Source organism: Sinocyclocheilus anshuiensis, unplaced genomic scaffold (assembly GCF_001515605.1).
Source record: "Sinocyclocheilus anshuiensis isolate Anshui unplaced genomic scaffold, SAMN03320099.WGS_v1.1 scaffold1027, whole genome shotgun sequence".
NCBI classification, from domain to species: Eukaryota; Metazoa; Chordata; class Actinopteri; order Cypriniformes; family Cyprinidae; genus Sinocyclocheilus; species Sinocyclocheilus anshuiensis.
The window spans coordinates 326,924-343,131 of record NW_015547697.1 but is presented as its reverse complement, the minus strand read 5'-3'; the positions used below and the strand labels follow the sequence as shown (position 1 = coordinate 343,131).

Below are 16,208 nucleotides of genomic sequence, written 5' to 3'. Positions count from 1 at the left end.
GCTCTGTTAATGCTTCTTGTATCTTAATATTCAGTTACGATTTACACTATGAGTATAATATTTTTTATTTATAAAATAGTTTCATTTTCCATTCTAAAGGGCAACATTTGTTTAAAAAAGTTAAATTCTTCAGCATAACTGGATATTACAAGTTGGTTGTCAGGTATTACATTTTAGGCTATACTTCTTACCTTGCAAGTGTCACAGTGTCTAGAAAACACAGGAAAGCCCACCTTTTTATTTGATTAGCCATCAACATTTCGACTGACAAGGACTTCCCTTTAATTTCTACAGTGGTTACAGCTTGCAATGCTGATTAAAAAGTCTTGCAGCATCTAGTTTGTTTTGTGTGTTGGAACAAAAGGGAATTGGGTAACCCCCCCCCACCTCAACTCTCCACCATGTCTTTATTGCACTCTGTTTTATCAGCTCCTACTACATCGTCCTGATTTACATCTCCAGCTTCAAATTAGCACCTAATTTTACTTTCGTCATCCCGCCCACCTGCGTTGTGTGTGGAAATCAAAACCCATTTCGCACCCCAAATTACTAACGTCTCTGATAATTCAAATCAGCAACCTCCTAAATGTCAATAGTTAGCAGCCTCCGTAATTGCAGCGGAGGAAATGTGCATCAGATACAATCTCCAAGATCAGAATGGAGAACCCACAATAATAATTAATTGCCTTCCCCTCCGTGCCGCCCCGCTACAAGCAAGAGGATAAAGCGTAATTGACAGAGAGCGCCGAACTGTTTTCCCGCACGTTTGTCTGCGGAGTCTCTCGTCTTCTAAGGACCTGGAGGTCCTCGCTTTTTCATCTTCTTTTCTTTCTGGCAGTAACTGACACCATCTGTATCTGTCAGAGTGGGAGTAAACCAGAGCTTAGCCTCAGCGGTGGATGTGGCAGACGGGATGGGGTGGCCAGCCTCGCTGATATTAAGTAGCATTGATCTGCTTGGATAAACTCGTCTGGGTTCGGTGAGCTGCTCGCCATCGCTGGCACTCAGGGTCAAGCGTCACCTCATCAACCGCTAAGTCACCTTCCCGCAGTATGATGTCTTCTCTTGTTTCGGCTGCCATGCGGCCTTTTCCCTCCATCAATATTACAGCACAGTCCCATCTCCATTTATCGGCACCACCTGGCCTCGCCGTTTACGGTTTGTATCAATTGTACTCAAAACCGCACATCCAATAAAGGATTACAAATGTGCAAAGTTTCATATATGCAAATAAGATTTGAGCTGCATAGCTAGCCTGAAAGAACAACATTTGTTTTACAACATTGCATTTTGGTTGCAATTAGGTTACATTGTAATACAGTGTTTAAAAAGATGCTCTGGAAACCAAAACTTAAAACAATGAATTCTTTTTCCAATTTGCCAATTTGTTTACAGGACACTATTTTCAACTAAAAACTGAAAACTTTTCATGACTTTTGGTCGTCCATTTCCACGACAATAGTGTTTTGGGGGACTGGAAATGCTAATTTCTGCTAGTTTTTGGTAAGTTTTTCTGCTAGTTTTTTGGTAAATTGGTAAGTGCAAGTTTTTGAAAACAATACCGTTATTGTAAACTTTGAAAATTTGAAAATGCTAATTTGTGAAAACGGTGACGTCATGCGCAAGCATATTATGTGTCCAGTCTATAGGTCTGTGTGCAGCTGCGCAGTGTTAGCATAGTCACATTGCCATCTACTGGCCTGGCATGCATAATACAGCATTTTTAGTCATTTTTGCAGACCCGTGTTAACAGGTGTCGTTCAATGTTGTTATCTGTATGCGAAACTTTAAAAAAAAAAAAACATTGTTAGTACATCATTGTTGTGTAAATCCACAACATTATAACAATGTTCTTGCAATATGAAAATTCACTGCATAAAAACAACAATATATTAAAGGGATAGTTCATCCAAAAATTACAACCTCATGTTATTCCAAACCTGTATGACTTGTAGAATACAACAAATATATATTTTGAAGAATGTTGGTAACCAACAGTTTTGGCAACTATTGACTTCTATTGTACAGACTAAAACAACAGAAACTTCTCTCTCTCTCTTTTTTTTTTTTTACAACAAACCATTGGTGTGCTAACTGGGTAGCTAGCATGTGCTAATCTGAGTTCTTGTGCTGATTTAAAAAGCACTCTTATGTGTGTCCAAGAGAGACTTAGTTCCGGTGCAAATTCATTCCCAACGGATCGGACAAAGGTTTCTTGTTCGTTATTACTATATCCATTTTCTCAAGCACTTCACTGAACCGGCAACATCCACAGATGGTTTAACGTGAGGGTGGCTTGGAGTGTTTGGTGTAGAATTGATTCTGCGATGAGGTATATATTATGTGCTGGGTCTTAAGGGTGGGCATTGTTGGGTTTGGTTCCTTCAGCCGTGCCAGTACTTTGACCTGGCTGTTCCTTTTGTAACCTGTTGCTTAATCCTGTGCTGGTGAAGCAAAGCCAGCCACCATCACTCAAGACTTCGCTACTGATATACCAACACACTCACGCTCTCTGTTTACACAATATCAAAGAGAATAGTGAATTTTTTGTCAAAAGAGTACATATTTCAGCTGCAAAGTCTATGTACATCCATATAATTAATGTGTACATATTCATTATTAAATATTTAAGGCTCTTAAACATTTAAGACTTTGAAAGTGAGAGAGATTAAATTACTGTGTGACATTTCTGTTAATAACCAGCATTTAGTTTGGGAATGCCATCAGTCCACATGCTCAGATGACAAGACTTAATTTAATTTGATTCATTTATATTTGAAGAATTAGATTACAACTAGACTGAACAAAATGTGACTGGTCTGTGCCTATGTGTTGTGGGTGATTCCCAGGACTTTGCTATGGAGTTGCTGAGGTGTTGCAAAGGTGTTCTATATGTTTTAAGGTGATTCCTACAGTAGGTCATTGCTATAGTGCTCTGGTGGTTGCTAGGTTGTTGCTTAGTGGACTAAAGGCCAGGTCACACCAAGAATGATAACTATAAAAATAACTATAAAGTATTAACCATATAACAAACAAACTTTAACATTCTGTTTATGTTTCCTCTGTCGTTTTGTTGTCTGCCACTTTAACTCTTTCCCCGCCATTGACAGAATTGTTCATCATTTATGACACAACGCTTCCCCGTTTTCACTGTTATATGGTAGGGGGCGCTATAGTACAGTATCTCTGCATGCAAAAACAAGTGAAGAAGAAACAAGCAATTGCATGTGTAAGCAGATGCATATGCAAAATAGTGCGACTACCGAACTTTAAACAGTATATAAATCAAAACTGCCTAACGTTACTGAATGAAATGGCGATCAAGGAAGTGGTTTAGCAATGTGCAAGTTTTGGGGTGTTTAGGGGAAGCGATTTACTCCATCTATGCTTTAATCACCATTCTGAATTTGATCCAGATGTATCCTCAAGCAATCATAATAAGATGCTTGCCTAAAAAGATGAAAACCTAAGAAAACAAGAGCATGGCCTGTTTTGTTTGAATGATAATTATTCAGTATGCATTTATATGAGAAAAACCTGCTGTGAGAATGTGGTCAGGACTCAGTCCGTTACACAAGCAGCTCTGTGGCATGAGTCTATGACAGAGCCTGTAACACAATCTATGGAAATTCAAACTCTGCCTCTGTTTCTTCCAGTTGATAATCGGCTTCTGAAACGAAATGATGGCAGCGGTGAGTATCGGCGTTCCCAAGCCAGCAGCAGAAGTCCTAGAGGGAGTGAAATCCAATCCCCTCTATCCCAAACCAACTTCCTCTGCCCACCCAGTCTAGACCACTCTGCCAGCTTCTGCCCCGCCTGAGGGAACCAGGCAACCGCGTGGACAGATGCAAGACTCAAATCATGTTACCCCTGAGATTCTGCAATCAATTCGCTTTCCAGCTGTGTGGTTGAGGCTACACGGGGCATATTTTGCACCAACTGCAAGTCTGTCACCAGTCCAAGCCCGTTATCTCGCATTTACTCTCATTTCACAGATACTCTACATGATCCGTGACACTATCCTTAGCTTTTCAGACTGATGTCACCGAGAGATGTCAAAAGTGTGTCTGTGGCTCTGACACGAACGACTGTGATTTGTTTACCGATGAAACCGGTTTTGTGTTCCAGTGGGCCGCCGCTGTCAGAGTTGTCATTTTCTGCCTGGGGACCAATGCTTGCGCCACTGTCTCCACAGGGACGTGTCACATGATCTGACCTTCCGGCAGAAACAAGTCCCCGCCCGTGATACCCTGGAGCCGGTGTTCACAGTGCCGTGGGATATGCGGCAGTCACAAACCCCAACCGCAAACATGCAGCAGGGAACATCTTAATCCTTTATCGTTAATTAGCCGGGGTAACCGGTAAACACTCATTTGTTAATGTAGAAGGAGCCACCGAGTGACTTCTACCTGGGGAAAAAAAAAAGCATAACCTTGAAACAATTTCTCGTGCCAGGCTAGCATTCATCAAGCATTCATTGATTAGCTAATGCAATTTACATGTGGATCTTAATTCGGGTGTTATCTCTGGACCGGGCTGTGTGGCATGCAATCAGCATGCAGCGAGTAACGTCACGGCTACACGCCGCGACTAATGGATGAGTGTGTCATTTTATATCCCAACCATCATTAAAGAGCTGAATACATCCACACTTTACCTCTAAGCTCCATAAACACAGGCCACAAAACACATTGCCTGAGAGAGCAAACAGCATGCTGTAATTCAAACGAACACGCACTCACGGATCCGAGCTATGCTAATTCTGTTAATTAACGTCATCTAACATCACAGATAAATTTCTGGATATAACGTAGCTAAATAAGTAATTGAGTCGTATGCAAAGGCTCCCATGAGAGCTAAACTCCATCCTGCTAGTCAGCAATGTTTGATATAACTACTACAAGAATATCTTTCACCTCCTGCGTTGTCGCTATCATGAAATTTTCAAGACTATTGGGGGTTTTGTCTTTGAAAAATTACATTATATAATGAAATAATAACTATAAATACTACACATGTGCTATTATTTATGCAGTTTATTAAAGATATTAGTACAATTTCAGTCAAATAGTCTCAATTTCTAAGCAAACTTTTGTTGGACAAAGTTGATTATGCAAGACATCAGTATGCAAGCTGATTTCATCTTTAGGTTTTTTTTCAAGCCAAAACACACACACACACACACACTTGCATCAAGTTTTGCATCCTCATCAAAGTCGTTATTATAAGTCTCTATGGTAGCGGCGTACTTTTTTGAGCTGATGTGTGCACTAGCGTGTCTGCTTGCTCAAGTATTCAGCTCAGTATTTGTATTTTTAGTAACAGGAAGAGCATCTCGGATGACTCAAAGTTATTATCATCAACCAATGGGTGCGAATATTTTGGAGCAATAAATGGACGGACCGATACACCATCAGACAGGAACTCATCCGATCGAATTTCCATTCCTCATCTGCAATTTGTTATACCATTACACCGCATGCTGTATGCGGACACTCTGTGAAAAAGAGACAGATTCGAGACAACAAACTATAGCCGACAAACTGGGATTTCTATCTAGTGTGTGGACACCTCTTTATTATGTATTCATTGATTTCAAAACTGCTTTTATCAGCCCCCAGATGTGAAAAATACTCAAAATTCCACTTTCCACTGTATTAAATTTGCATATCTGGTCATGCTCTGCTTGACACACTTGCAAAATTGCACAGCGGGTATTTCATTACAAGGCACCGCAGATATTCAACAACAGCACTGAGCAACCAAAATAAATTAAAAAGACTAAAGACACACCAGTAGGCAGTATTATGCATTGTTTTGTAATGCCTAGAGCACTAGTGCTTTTTTCACAAGCAAAATGACATGGAGAGGGTCGACTGGTGGGGTTGTGGGAAAAATAATTGGGGGTTTCAGGATTTTTACTGGCATTAAACCGACTGGGCTCAAGGCTGACACAACTTATTACATGGTATTCCACAGGGACGGGTATTAGGTTAATTTTAATTTTTTGCTAAATGACATTTAAATCGATTTCTATGTTATCTTAGTGTATCTTTACTAAGTGTATGCTAGAACACTTAAGTAAATACAAAATAAAGGTCTGACTGAGCATTTGACAGATATACATAAGATCTGTTTTGAGGATGTTTCTAAAAATAAACAAAAATACAGTGAAACTGATATCAGAACCATCCTGTCTGAAATTACCATTGGTCAACGGATGCATACATCAGAGTATTCAAGCAAATGTTAACATTTTATCAACTTGTAGTTGCATCTCTTTTACAAACCTTGTTTTTTTTCCCTTCTATGTCTTTGCAATGCATTATTATTGCTTAAATTGTCACTATACTCTAGTGTGTTAAAGCCCCTTAACATCAAGGAGCCAGAAACCATATTATCTTAAACAATATGCTAATCTGATACAAAACCTTAAGATGGCTGGTTTGAGGCCAGCAGCAATAAATATCCACCCCTGAAAGGCACCATACATCATGATGGTTTTGTAGCTCACATTGTCACATGACAAAGATAAATGCAGCCGAGATAATGCAGCTCTGACCTTAAACTGTGGTGTGGGGAAACTGTGGGTCCGCTACAAGAAGATGTTGTGTTTTTACTATGCCTTCATGCAATTACACCATTCTACCTGCAGTCTAATGGTGCTGACTTGTCATTCTGCTGTTATTTATAGTGGCTAAAATACACTACAAAACCAGGTTTAATGGAGGCAAGGGAAGGGATGCATTTGTTATTGTTATGAGGGTCCAATCCAGGTTTGACGTGGTCCCAGCAGCCCTCTACCTCCCAGCTATGATGCAGTCATGCAGAGATGGGCTAATTTAATAAGCAAATCTGCTGCAGTTTGCCTTCAAGAAGCCAGTTTCATTGAGAACCTTCCACAACATGTAACCACAAATGGCCAGGGGCTGATGGGATCCAAACGGAGAGAAGAATTCTCTGCACATAAAACCTACATGTGCACACACATATATTATGTCAACAAAAACTTTTATTTTTGTGCAATTAATATGTAAGTTCAAAGGTCGTTGAAATCGATGTTCCTTAGTATGAGAAATTACATTACACATGATGTCATACAATATATGGTATGAATACCAATAACAGAATAGCTTAACGCTACAAATAATTAAAACATTTGTGAATCTGACACATAACAGAAATAAATATTACTACAGATGCTTATGTACAGATATTGTTCATGGATTCTTGTAAATACCGGATAAAATCTGTCTTGACTGCAAAGCTATGCATGTGAGTTCTTGGAAGCGTTAATGAACTAGTTTTTGTATTGCGTTTTTTTTTTTTTCTTCATCATGATTTGACAAGAAGCCTAGTAAAATGATGGGTATTATGCAAATGATACCAGCTGTTACTTTGGATGGGAAAGCCTCCTAATAACTCACTCTCTTTTTTTCTCTCACTTTCTCTCTATCCTTCAGTGTGGATGTATTCTCTCATCTTCCTGTTAATCCGTCTGGGCACGTGTGTGACACGTCTGTGAGGGGAAGTGGCGGCGGTAGCCTGGCCTGATTAGCGTCTGGTCGAGGGTACGGTTGTGCTCGGTTCGGCTCAATCTTCTGAGGACGCTAGCAGTGTGTACGGCAGCTGAATAGAACTCATTAACTAGCATTCACAGAGCGCTAGTTCCCCATCTGAGGAGGCTGCTGGCTCTCAGTGTAGTCGCTAGTGTCCGGCCAAACGATATCTTCAAGGTCAAACTACAGGCGCTGAGGGGAGCCAGTACATGTCAGGGGACAGCACATCATCACGTAGACCTGGTCTCTGCATACAAATCACTGCATGCCCCTTGTTTGTCCTTTTTCAGAATATTTCTTTGACTTTTGCTAAATAAATTCAACAGTTCATGTCACAGCTTTTAGAGGAGTGACAACTGGGTCATTTTTTTTAAGTCAGAATTCAAGTTATAAGCCACTCGAGGGTGTGTGCAAGGGATTTCATCACAGATAAGAGTTATTTTTTATTTATTTATTTTTTTCACATCCTTTAGCTACTACTAATACTACTACTAATTATTAATAACAATAATAATAAGAAGAAGAAGAAGAAGAAGAAGAAGAAGAATTATTATTATTATTATTATTATTAGTAGTAGTAGTAGTAGTAGTAGATGTCACCAAAAACAATATGATAAAAAGACACCATTATAAAAATAATAATCAAAATAAACAATTCTACCTACTAATAGGGATGCACCGATACCACTTTTTCCAGTACTCGCCCGATACCGATACTTTTGTTTTTGGTACTTGCCGATACCGAGTACCGATACCAATATTTTCATTGCATTTGTCAATGTTTTAAATGTTGGGTACAGAAACCAAAAGAGTATGGTAATAAAATATGACAAGAACCCAGAGTTAAACTGTGTCAGAACAAATTCAGCTTGATAATGTCAGATAACTGATAGAAAGGTATGTAATGGATTACAATAAACCAAAAATGATTCATACAGCTGTCAATATTTACACAACTATCAATACTTTGTCGGGTGACAAATATTCACTCGACAAGCTCGCGCATCTGCGTCGCCACACGCTCAATCCACTCAGCGTGATTTGCTTTCCAGCTGGTGCAAATCAGCTATACAGGCATTAATACCGAATGCTTTATATTCATTGCATACATTTACTTCGTAGATATCTTTAATCTCTAATAACTCCATTCTGCTGTCTGTTGTCGGTGTTTCTTTGTCTGAATATGGCACTTATCACATGCTGTATGGTATCGGCGTTTGGTATCGGGGCATTTTAACGAGTACGAGTACAGGAGCTCAGTATCGGGCCCGATAATTAGTAGCTGTACATTACATTAGTACACTCTAAATTATGTTTTCAAGTTATTAGACTTATTAGATTATTGAAGTATGATTTACAAGAAAATACTATTTCAGACTTCAAAATTTCATGTTTAAATCAATGTGTTACTTGCCATTTCTTTGTGATTAATTGTGAAATTTACAAGCAATTTTGGGGTGAAAACTGTTTCACCATTTTTTTTCTTTTTCTTTTTCTTTTTTTTTTTTAGTAGGCTTTTATTAACTTGATGCATTAATACACAATGTACAATCACAGGTGTGCATTTATTAGCATTTTAGAATTGCTCATTTAATCAAATTTCAGAATCAGAATTGTAAAGAAAAAAGAAAATGTAAAGAAAAAACAACAGTAATTGTGAACATTTTTTATGCGTGGAATTAAAATGTATAGAAATGTAAATAAATATTAATAATAACATAACATCACTTCTAGATGGCAATATCATCAGTTTATTTCATATATTTTTCTCCTTTTCCGTATTTATATCCTTTCATGCTTGCTGAAACAGACTTCTGGATCAAATCGTTTTATGTTTATTAGCCACATTACTGACTATATCAGTGCCTTCACAGCAAAGAGTCCCATTAATGAGCCCAAATTAATTTTGAAGCGATATTAAACAAAGGCTGATGAGAACAGCCCATCATGCATGACTGGGAAGAAAAGCAAGAGAGAGAGAGAGAGATTGAGAGAAGGCAGCGTGACCTAATTCTGAGATGCAACTAAGCGTTGTCAACTATGATCACTTCTCCCCAGGCCCACCTACAAATGAACTCCTGCCTTTGCTGAAACTACATCAATTCCTCTATGTAAATGTGCTTCTTAACAATCTCCTCTATCTAAGTACTTTTCTGTATCCATTTGAGTCATATTAGAAGTCTTTAACTCAGAGCAGGCAGCGAGTGCAAAGGGTGCTTGTAGTGACACACTGAGATGTTGAGGACCAGCATGTTTGGTCAGGTGTGATGGCAGTGATTCATGAGTAAAGACATAGACTGCTGAATAAATGCTCTGGACTTTTGAGGAACTTTTGCTGAGGTGCTTTGAAAAAAAGTGTAATTTACTTCTCATAACACAAGTCCCACTTGTAGCACATTAGCTTCTGTTTTTATAAGTGTTTATCTGTTAATTAAAGGCAAATTTATAGCACTCACTGGCATTGAAATACAGCCTGATCATAAAACCCCTTAAGTAATTTTAATTTTGCTATAATGTCTATGTGATTAAATACTGAAAACTATTAATAACGTCCCAAGTATTTTATGTTTTTAGCATCATTTGCCCAAACAGTGATTTAGTCAAATTAGCAAATCAAATCTGCAAATGTTCACCTAAGCTCAACAATTTTCTTAATATGCTGATGATATATATATATACCCATCCATCCATTCTTCAAACTGCATATCCTCTTTAAGGTCGCTATCCATTTCACCAAAAGCAACCACAGACACCATGTTTACTTATTTCAGACTTCTAAACTTGCACTGTGTGCAGGTTATCTTCTACAGCTAATCAAATCAGAGACTTGCATCCGTGTTTCCTCACTAGTGCACAGCTGAAAGATGGCTGTCTCTTCACTCGTCCTAGCTCATTAGCCTCTCTGGGGAGAAGCGCTGTGTTTGGGACTGGCAAGCGTAACTCCTAAACAAGCAAATATTCAAATGAGCCATAGGAAATTGGATAAGTGGAACCAACATGGGTGTGCACATTGTTGAAGAAGCTGAAAAAGAGGAAAGGATTTGGAGTGTTTGATTGGAAGACTGTGATTGGATGTCTAAAAAGAGGCAGACAGGCATTAGTGCCCGCCCACATTTTCAGCCGTGTTGGTTCTGGAAGTATTTTTTTTTTCCATTAATTTTTCCCTATAAGGATTAAACCCTAACCTTAACCATAAAAAAGAGGTCTTTGTTAAAGTGTTATAAGTTATGAACCATGCCAACCAGCTATGAGGTGAATCACAACATTACAAATTTGAATTTGAATTAAAAAAAAAATAAAAAATTTAAATCAGACAAAAAGACAAAGTTACAAGACTATGTCCTTGACGGAAAGAAAGAACTACAATCCAATGACATTGGCATTGCCAATGACATTAATCAAATAAAAAATGATAAGAATTTAAATTGTTTGCTTATATCTCTAGAAACAATAATTTTTGATTGGTGGAATTTTCTGTAGAGCATCATGGGTAATGTGGTTTTTCACCACAAATTTAGCTGTTAAACAAAATCATAAATTAGATTATAAATTATCATTAAAATGGATTTCCCTATGGAGAAAATTAATGGAGACTTGCGGACCCGGACTGTTGTAATGTGACTGGAAGTGCAACTCCTGTGATTCTGGAGGACATGGTTATTCAGGCCAACATTTAATGTAATGTATATAATGTAACCTCTCAATTTAATATATATCAACCCAAGACACTAGCTAAGAATGTAGTACATTTTTTACAAAACTATAAAGTCCATTTATTGCAGACTGAATGCCAAAAACTATATATTCAAAAAGCAGAGCTGCTGTGAGTGTATACAGTGCTACATATATATTTAGAGTGAGCTACCCATATGCATCTAATTTCAAACACATATCCCTGCTACAAAAAAATATACATTTCAAGAAATATGTATGCAGATGATTGCACAGCCATTAATCATTATAATACACCACAGTGTGGTCTACGTTACAGCTCCAAGCACACGATCCAGCACTAGATGAGTCAGTGTGGGTGAGGATGCTTTCTGGGGGGAAGTGGCGTCTTGCTTTGTGAGTCTTGGCAGCCTGGTGTAATCAAATGTTCCTGGAAATGACTTCCTGTCCTGTGAGATGGAGCCGGGCTCCATGCGAGATAAAGACTTCTCTGCCTGTTACGGCAAATGCTGTTTTAATAACCCGGCCTGGCTGGGCAGAGCTCAAGCCACTGTCTTTGATAGACACCAATGCGAGGCCGGTGAGGATGGGAACACCAGGCTAAAAGCCTTCTTGCTGTCATCAGTGGATGAATTTAGCCTTATATGTTCCAATACATTTTTAAGATGTTGAATCTTAATAAGTCAAATTAATTTTGAGTGAAACATAAGCTGCCAACTTATATTTGTAGAATGTAAATGGTAACAGTTTTTGTTTAAAGATATGCATTTTTTTAATTAAAATGAATTGTAATTATACACTGAACAAAATTATAAACGCAACACTTTTGTTTTCTGCACATTTTAGAGTGGCCTTTTATTGTGGCCAGCCTAAGGCACACCTGTCCAATAATCATGCTGTCTAATCAGCATCTTGATATGCCACACCTGTGAGGTGGATGGATTATCTCGGCAAAGGAGAAGTGCTCACTAACACAGATTTAGACAGATTTGTGAACAATATTTGAGAGAAATAGGCCTTTTGTGTACATAGAAAAAGTCTTAGATCTTTGAGTTCAGCTCATGAAAAATGGGGGCAAAAACAAAAGTGTTGCGTTTATAATTTTGTTCAGTATATGATTTTTTTATTTTTATTTTTGGTGATATAACAGCATGTGGAGAATATTAACACTATTTCAATGTTAAAATACTTTATTTTATCCCAACTACTGGCTAGGTAAGCTATATAGTTTGATTCCCCAGAAAAGTGTAAACACTGTTGTGCTTTCAAAACATTGCTCTGTTTATTTGATCATCCTGACCCGGCAACACTGGCTCAACCAATGGTGTGCGTTTAGGGCTGTTTGATCAACCAATGGCAGATGAGCAGCTCTGGAAACTTGCGTGGAAAGAGTTATTATGCAGTTTACTGAAACCTCACCTTTAACTTCAAAGGTTTACAGAAGCCAATGAGGATTTGGAAACGAAATGCTAATGTATAAAGCTACATTATCAACAGCTGAGATTTTCCTGTGATCTTACTGTGATCGTGCAGTCACTCTGCTCTGATCTGGGATCAACAAGGCCGGGAAAACACAGGGACCGCATTGATATGCAGCAGATGTTGGCTTCTCCATTATATCTGATCACAAAGAGCAATCAGAAGGGAGACTGCGGCTTGATGAGAACTCCTCTGCCAGACTCCCGGCCTAGACTCCAGCCCTCAACGCCATGACATCATTCACCTCTGCTGCCCACGGAGATTGCTTTCAGGTACTACTATATATAGTCATAGAACAGGCCAGGAATACTTTTGAAAAGAAGATGATTCTCGGTGTCTACCAGGCCAAAAAACACCACAGAAAACACTGGATATTACAAAATTCTAAATGAGTTGACATGACAGCTGGTATTATCTGTGTGTAATTCTATGTCAAAGTAATTACAGTAATTTAATTTATTACAAAATATTATTAACTGTCACTGTAATAGCTTATATAAAATATCATAAAATACATTGAAATGACTAAATAAAAATAACAAACAGACCAACAAAAATATTAGCATGCTCTCTCAGCATGTATGAAGCATCATTTTATATAGCCCAGCATGCAGCGGGAGAATGTCTTCACCGGTATTATTGTCTTGTCAAATCTGCACTAGTGATAAAGCTATTAGTCACATAAAGACTGGGTAATACTGGGTGCAATAACAGTTTTTAGATGGATCAATAGTCGTATCTGTCTGTCGATGTCTCATACACCGACCAAAAAAAAAGAAGAAGCTGCTCCTTCACAGCAAGCAGCACAACGCTAGACACTAATCAATACACCGGGTGATAACAGAATGCTTCCAAAGCCATTTAGCACAGTCTTATCACTCTGCTGAGCGCTCAACCTGTCAAAGTATTTTGTGGTGGGGTGGTGCAAGGGAACATTTCATGCCTATCAAGGGGAACAAGCTTCTGCTTTTCAAGCCAAAGGATGGCAGTTTTAGGAGTTACTCTTTCAGCATGGCAGTCTGAAGATAATACAATTAAGCCAGTTATTATGAGTCTGACAATTAATGCTGAGAAGTCTGATTAATTTTAGTGTACTGGCTAATGATTTGTTTCAATTAAATTGATAAAAATTAATCTTGAGTCCTGAATCAATATTTTATTATCTTTTTTATTTTTATTTTTTTCAGTGAATTAAATATTTAAATACAGTTTTTAATCACTGTTTTCAAATAAAACTGTGCATTTAAGGAAACATGGAGTCAAAATTGACTCTATTTTCATTCTTAATAATACAGATTCCTCATGTTACTTCAACTGAAAGATTAGTTTGCATTCATAAACTTTGAAACTGTTATTGACAATTAGTACTGAAAAATCCGATGCAGTTCAGCAAATTGGTATGGTCAGATATGAACTAGATCAAAACAAATGATTAATTTATTAATTTAATTTGTTTTTAGTGAAGTAAATATATTGTTGAATGCTGCTTTTTGTATGACTACAGTTTTGAATATGCGATGCATTAACTCTCAAATGTTGCATTATTTTGCTTCCAATATGTCATCCTCTTCACAGTTTTGTTTTGCCTGAATCATCACAAAGAACCAGCTTAGAAAGATTTGTACGTGAGTCGCACCATTACCACTGACAATATTTCCTATTTCAAAAAAAGATTTAAGCAACCAAAGAGCATTCTGCCAATTTTTGAGCACAATAAAATACCATCCGCTCATGTGACAACAAAGAAAACCTGGGAGGATATACAATCAGCAAAGGCTTTCACACAATTCAACACCTCAGCCAGAGCGAACCTGGATAAATAAGCCTGAAGAGCTGCAGAATAATAAGTAGCAAGCACAACAGAGTACAGGTGAATCCCACGAGAGCCGCTTCTACAGAATCCACTCCTTTTAACAAACTAAAGCTACGCAAGGCAGGGTGGAAAAAAAAAATCTAATCAATGTCCTTGAAGATGTTGTCTTTTCTCCCGAGAGCCATCTTATAAGAGCGGCTCTGCACGCACTCTCTTGCATTCTATTTCAATCCTACTAGCACTGTTTTCGTAACTCTCTGCTTTTTCTCCATTTATTTATTATTTTTTGTTCCGTTTGCATCTCTCTCTTTTCACTTTCAGGCAGTGACTCATCTGTCAGAAGGAGTGGTAGGGAAAGATGACGTAGGCTCAGCTGGGGCCCACCCTACAGGGGGTCTTCTCTCTCTATGCCTGCCCCTCTTTGCAATAACAACATCCATCTCCATTTTCCTGCAAGCTGACCGGTATGAGGGCACTCTCAGAGCAATTAAAATTCCCTAGGTTTTCACCCTTGCCACATGCTTAACTGTACTGCGCGAACGCACCATATGCTTCAAGATGGGCAATAGTGCAATTTGCAGCCCGATGGCCGTCGAGTTCCCCATAGAACAAAAAAGAAGAACAGCTGGCTGCCTTACCATGGTTGGATAGCAGCGAGTCAACCTGTTCAATCATATGCCACTCTTGTTTACCGCACCTTATCTTATTTGGTTTGTTTGCTTTATGTGGATTAAGCCCGCATGTAAGAGCGATATGTATTTCAACCTACTGCTCAAACAAGCTCAAGGCATCGATACAAGGCTATTTTTCAAACCCCGGTGCTGGAAATACAGGAAAATTATGTCTCACAAGATACCAACTCAAAGTGAAGGAATTCATTAGTTGCTGCTGGGTTTTTATAGAGCCAAACTTGAGCCTGAAGCATAATAACAGAACTATTAGCCCGGCACAATCTATTATCTTTAATCTAAGACCACCTATTGGCTAAATCCTAAATTATGGTATTCCCTGTCCTAAAAGGCCATGCTGAGCCTTCAACTGCAGTCATTTCTCTCTACAGAATGCCGTGGGATCAAATCCCCCCGCTGGCAGCCATTCAGAGGAAGTGATGGCACTGGATAGCCTGTAAATGGCTTCAGCGTGGCTCATGTATCACGACCCGAGAGAGGTCAACTGAACTCCACTCTAAGTGTCAACCTCACAGAAGGGAAGAAGTTAACATTGCCGGTGATAAAGCTCCCGTGTCTTAACCTGCGGAGGGTTAATTCAGAACGTATGGGCCCCTGCATTGCGAAGAAATGCGTATGTGTCTACATGTTCAAGACATGGAGGGTCTTCCGAGGTGTTTTAGGAACATGACTCTTGAGATGCTACCCAGGGTAAAGGTGAAATAGTCATCTAACTGAAAACAGATCATATCTAGTTAGCAACCTTTTACAGGGACTAGGAACTAAGAAAATAATTATTTGGCATTCAAATAAAAGCCATAAAAAAAATAAAAAACATGCACTTCCTTTCTCTGTGAAGAACTATTATATCCTAGAGAAAGATACATCTGCTCACAACGGCATTAAAGAAGACCACTCAACATTTCTAGAAACAGTATTTACTGAAGAGAAAAAAGTATAGAAAAAGTTACAAAAAAGAAAGCCATTTGTTCATTGTAATTATACATCTATGCACAG

At 38.5% G+C, this 16,208-nt stretch overlaps 1 protein-coding gene across 1 annotated transcript in view; it reads right to left on the bottom strand.

The window, feature by feature from the left end:
* LOC107703651 (AF4/FMR2 family member 2-like) overlaps positions 1 to 16,208 on the bottom strand; it is a 248,303-nt gene that overhangs the window by 142,770 nt on the left and 89,325 nt on the right. The window lies entirely within an intron of this gene.